This window comes from Rhagoletis pomonella, unplaced genomic scaffold (genome assembly GCF_013731165.1).
Source record: "Rhagoletis pomonella isolate Grant_MI unplaced genomic scaffold, Rhpom_1.0 Rhpom_scaffold_00014, whole genome shotgun sequence".
NCBI classification, from domain to species: domain Eukaryota; kingdom Metazoa; phylum Arthropoda; class Insecta; order Diptera; family Tephritidae; genus Rhagoletis; species Rhagoletis pomonella.
The window spans coordinates 16447618-16453504 of record NW_023458568.1 but is presented as its reverse complement, the minus strand read 5'-3'; the positions used below and the strand labels follow the sequence as shown (position 1 = coordinate 16453504).

Genomic DNA, 5887 nt, shown 5'->3' with positions numbered 1-5887 from the left:
TGGGCGTAGCCACGCCCACTTATGGATACATGTGTATATCTTGGTAACCGCTGCACCAATTTCTTCCAAACTTGGCACAGTTGTCAGTCTTGCTACAGCATACCAAATGGCCGAAAATTTTTAAAATCGGACAATAACCACGCCTACCACCCATATAACGGTAATTTGGAGAAATGCGAAATCTTCGATAAATCAATAAATATTAAAGCTAATTTATTCAAAAATAATTCTTGCAACAATTCTCTGCCAAGAAATACGTTTATGATAAAATTTTGGAAAATATATATATTTATATAAATATAATATATTTTGAAATTTAAGGACGCTAATTTACTCAGAATTGATACACACCGGCTTACCATGTAGCGGTAGCTTTCGGAAAGGTGAAAATCATATATTTAATACTTGCGCCGGGTATTTAATGTTCGGCTCCGCCCGAACTTAGACTTTCTTACTTGTTTATTTAATAATTAATATTTTTTTTAAAAATGTCTAGCTCATTGTATATATAACACCGCGCGATAGTAAATTTTAAACACAAATATATGTATTCGCGAAACCATGGGCCAAATATAGTGAAACTGCGCTTTTAGTTTTTCACTCTGACGTCAGTAATTCAAAAATGATTTTAAAAATTCACAGAAATGTGCTTAGAGAAGAAGTATTGTTATAAAATTAATGAGGAAATCCTGTAGAATTTAAACATATTCAAGTTTCTAGTGCAGAAGGGCTGGTAAATATTGAAAATGTCATTTTAAAATTTTATCCTTGAAATTTCGCAATAATTGTTAGAATTTCGTTCTTCTAACTTTGTCAGCTTAAAAATTACCTATTCGTCCTGGTGAATCCAAAAAATTTTATATTTTTTAAATTCTAAAGGATTTTCCTATTGCATTTGTTACCTATATTTTTATTCTACATTGCATTGCATTTTTGAATAATTTTCGGAATTAATCATATCTTTGAAATTACAAAGTCCTTCAAAATAAATCCTGCGGTCAGAGAGAAAAAATAAAAACGCCACTTTAAATGAAATGTAGGTTTCAAACCATGGTACAATTATTACAGGTATTGTCTTCCTAGAGAGTTTTGCTTCACATCGAAATTCGTGCTCCTTTATTTTAATTTTGACGCAGTTCAATGTTGATTCTTTTATTTTTATTTGGCTTTGCTTTTTGTTTTCGCTCAATTTAATTTTTGTAATTTTTCAAAACAAAAGAAAAAACGTTTGAAGTTAAGTGAGCCATAAAAATTTTGAATTTATTTACAAGCAAATGTTTTTTCCGGCTTTTGCAAATTGAATAAGTTCTCTGTAAGATGGTTTGTTGAAAAAAATACGTGAACATATATGGTATATGGGGTATGGAAACAGGGATATTTCCAGAAGTAAACGTGTTAGTGTGGGCAACAATGATATTTTTAAATAAGCCAGATCGGAATATGCGCTCTCTGGGAAGACAATACCTGCAATTATTGTACCATGGTTTCAAACCCATTTATTTATTATTTATTTCATGGTAGGAGAGCTTCTCAAACAATAAAGAAGCCATTTTTTCGATTCATGTTGTTGAAAAGTAATGAATATCTAAATCCCGGGACTAATCCCGGGATTCCGGAGGGACAAAAAACCTTCTAACTTTTTTTTGTTGTTAATATTTTCCTAATCTGTAAATGCAGTTTTCTTCATTAGTTCATCTTGTTTCAGTACCAATAATCGGCCAATTTCAAAATAAAGCTGTTGCAGACTTAAAGGCTCTTTGGGACTTACCACATTTTCTCTTTACGATTTTGTTCTTTTAATGTGGACTTTTATATCAATCTATTTTTTTTATTGTTAAAAGATTTAGTCATTTATTTTAAATATATTTTATTGGCCCTATTATGAGTTGCATTCGATTTTCGACTGTGGTCGAAAGCGCTGAGCGAACGAATTTTCATTTGGTATTATGGCGCTCATTCGATGAAGAATAGCGCTATTGTGAATTTCGCTCGTTTAGGCTGTTCACAATAGTATATTTTTCACCGCTGAGAAGCTTTGTTTACAAATCGAGCAAACTAAATAGTGTGCTTATACATATTTATGTAAATTTGTTCTAATTAAAATGAAGTAAAAAAGAAAGCAAGTTTATAAAAACGTGGTAAAATGAGTACAACGAGTTCTGGTTCAACGATTCGTCAGAGGATGAGAGCTTAGTAAACTGGCCAGGAGTAGCAAATGTTTAAGAGAGTTTAAGTTTATTAGTCTTTCGAATATATTTTGATATAAAATATATTTAAGAAATTTGTCTACAGATTCATTAAAAAGTTCCGACCATCTAAAGAGGCGTTTGTGAGCCAAATCTATTTAAAATATTTTAAAACTCAACAGCGCTACGATTTTGTTCTCAGAGGTCGTGCCAACAGAGTGTTGGGATTTTCTTTCCCAAGTAAAACCAGCCTTTCGAGCTTGTGTTTAGTATTCACGATGTTAGAACTGCATGAAATTAATAAAAATTGTTTAAAATTAGTGTCTAGCCAAAATGTAAGAAAACATATACAAAATCATATTTTTCACAATTTTCTAACACTTCGCTACACCATCGAAAGCAAAATTCTGTTCGACAGAAAATTCGATACTCAACGAAAATTTCGACACGCTTGCATAGCTCATAATACCAATTTCACTTTCGATCTTCGATAGCCAGCGAAGATCGAAAATCGAATGCAGCTCATAATAAGGGTCATTGTTTTAAAATTAATAATAACCTAATACAGTCTTAAGTCATAAATTTATGTACCATTTATAAAGGAAAATAATTAAAAACAATTAAATTAGTATAAGTTTGGGCCAAACCGAACTTTATTTACCCTGCACAAGTATTAAATATTGTCGTCTCAACTTTCTCTAAACTACCTTTGCATGATAAGCAGGGATGTTTTTCTCGATTTCAAACATTATCGATAATATGCTGAGTTAGAATCAATGATTTAATTGAAACAAGTTCGGTAGAAATCCATAAAAGGTTACCGATATACACCTTTAAAGTGATAAAGTGGGCGGTGCCACGCCCAATTCCTAAAAGTCTATAGCAGTCTTATTTATAGTAAGTTAAGTATTAACTTGGAGTAAATTAGCGTCCCCAGTTATTGAAACAGCAGAGTTTCCGTATTTCTGAAATTCACAGTTAGATATACGAGAAGCGGGCGTAATTTTGGCCCGATTTGTATAATTTTCAAAGAATTGCTTTTCCGTACCAAGGTTATTAAGTGCACCGAGTTTGGTAGAAACTGATAAATCAGCTACCGAGTTACACATTTGTGATCATAAGTGGGCGACGCCGCGCCCATTATCCAAAAATTTATAATAATCCAATTTTCCGCTAAGTGGTTATCGCATTACTGATTGGCCATCGATATGATAAGCGACAAAGATGAGAAACTGAACGGCTGAGTCCGTTCGCTAAGAGGTTAAATGCACAGGAACGGAAGTAGTAAACGACATTCGGAAAATCGCGTGAAATGGTCAGCAGCAAAACTAAGAATTTTTTAACCTGCGGCGAAGGTTGTTGAATATTACTTAAATAAAAGATTTTAAATCGACTTCTTAGTTGTTTTACTCATTATTTTAGGATTTTTATATTTTTCGCTTTAAAATAATAATTATTATTGAGTTTTATTTTATCGCTCAACGGAAATAATCATTATTTGATTTTTATTTTTTCGATCACAAATAACGATTATTTTATGATTTTTATTTTTTCGCTCGGAGAAAATCATTATTTTTGAGTTTTATTTTTTCACTTAAAAATATTGACTATTTATAAAGTTAAAAAGGCCATGTAGACGCGACTTACTAAAATTTTGACCTTAAAAGTTTGGGACTTCTTCCTTTTATTAGGGTGTCGGTACCACTGAAAAGGATATGTCCAATATCATGCTGGTATAGCTTTTGAGTTGTTTGAAAGAGCATTAGCTTAAACATAAAACTCAATAATAATTATTATCTTTGAGCAAAAAATGAAAAATCGAGTAATCATAATTTCCTTTGAGCGAAAAAATAAAACTGAAATATTAATTATTTTTTTTATCTTTATTGATTAAAATCGAAAAATAACAAGTAAGAAAGTCTAAGTTTGGGCGGAGCCGAACATTAAATACCCGGCGCAAGTATTAAATATATGTTTTCCACCTTTCCGAAAACTACCACTATATTGTAAGCCGGGGTGCTTTTACCCCTATTTTAAACATCTTCGATAGAACGTTCAGTTAGACATAATGAGATAAACTTATATAGTCATATGTGGGCAAACAATGTTACTTCTTTTCAAGGGATTGTTTTTAGTATCAATTTTGAGTAAATGAGCGTCCTTAAATTTCGAAATATTGAAGTTTCAAGCATTTCTGAAATTTACCTTTATATGAAAAGCCGCCGTAATTCTAGTCCGAATTCAACGTTATGCTTTTGTCTGGATAACACAATAACCATACCGAGTTTGGTACGAATTGGTACGACGGTTGCCGAGATACATATATCTGATCATAAGTGGGCGGTGCCGCGCCCATTTTCCAAAATTTTACCATAAATGCATTTCCTGGTAAAAAATTGTTGCAAGCATCAATTTTGAATAAATTAGCTTTAATATTTACTGATTTGTCGAGTATTTCGTATTTCTCTAAATTACCCTTATAATATACTATATAATAGTTATAATACCCTTGTGCACATGTGCGCTCGGGTATAAAAATCATTGTAAATTCCATTGGGACGTACGAACGTAAATACGTGAGTATAGTTAAAAATCGTTTTACGGCGATTACAACTTGCTGATTTTTATACCCGAGCGCACTTGTGCACAAGGGTATATTAATTTTGTTCACATAACGGTTGTTTGTAACAGCCAAAACGAATCGAGATAGATATAGACAAATGTATACATAAATGATCAGGATGAAAAAAGAAATCGATTAGGCCATGTCTGTCTGTCCGTCCGTCTGTCCGTCCGTCCGTGTACACGATAACCCGAGCAAAAATTGAGATATCTTTGGTATGTAGGTTTCCCTTGATCCAAGGTAACCACGCCCACTTCCCATATAACGGTAATTTCCAGAAATACGAAAACTGCGATATTTTAGTAACTAATGAAGATAATTCACTCAAAATTGATATTTATAATAATTTTTAGTCGAAAAATAAGAATATTAAAAATTTTTGGAAAATGGGCGTAGCCACGCCCACTTATGGTTACATGTGTATATCTTGGTAACCGCTGCACCAATTTCTTCCAAACTTGGCACAGTTGTTGGCCTTCGCACAACATACCAAATGGCCGAAAATTTTTAAAATCGCTAAATAACCACGCCTACTTCCCATATAACGGTAATTTTCAGAAATACGAAAACTGCGATATTTTAATAACTACTGGAGATTATTCACTCAAAATTGATATTTATAATAATTTTTAGTCGAAAATAAGAATATTATAAATTTTTGGAAAATGGGCGTAGCCACGCCCACTTATGGTTACATGTGTATATCTTGGTAACCGCTGCACCAATTTCTTCCAAACTTGGCACAGTTGTTGGCCTTGGTACAGCATAAAAAATCGCCGAAACTTTTTAAAATCAGACCACGCCCACATCCCATATAACGGTAATTTAGAGAAATACAAAATCTTCGATAAATCAGTAAATATTGAAGCTAATTTATTCAAAATTGATGCTTGCAACAATTCTTTACCAAGAAATACGTTTATGGTAAAATTTTGGAAAATGGGCGTGGCACCGCCCACTTATGATCACATATTAGTATATCGGTAACCGTTCTACCAATTTGTACCAAACTCGGTGTGGTTATTGTGCTTGCCACATATAAGCAAAACGTTGAAAATTATTGAAATCGGACTAAAAT

General features: G+C 32.6%; 2 protein-coding genes across 2 annotated transcripts in view; one reads left to right on the top strand and one right to left on the bottom strand.

The window, feature by feature from the left end:
• Positions 1 to 5887, bottom strand: part of LOC118749276 (protein furry-like) — a 1083341-nt gene that overhangs the window by 415026 nt on the left and 662428 nt on the right. The gene's annotated exons all lie outside the window — the stretch shown is intronic.
• Positions 1 to 5887, top strand: part of LOC118749279 — a 136917-nt gene that overhangs the window by 812 nt on the left and 130218 nt on the right. The gene's annotated exons all lie outside the window — the stretch shown is intronic.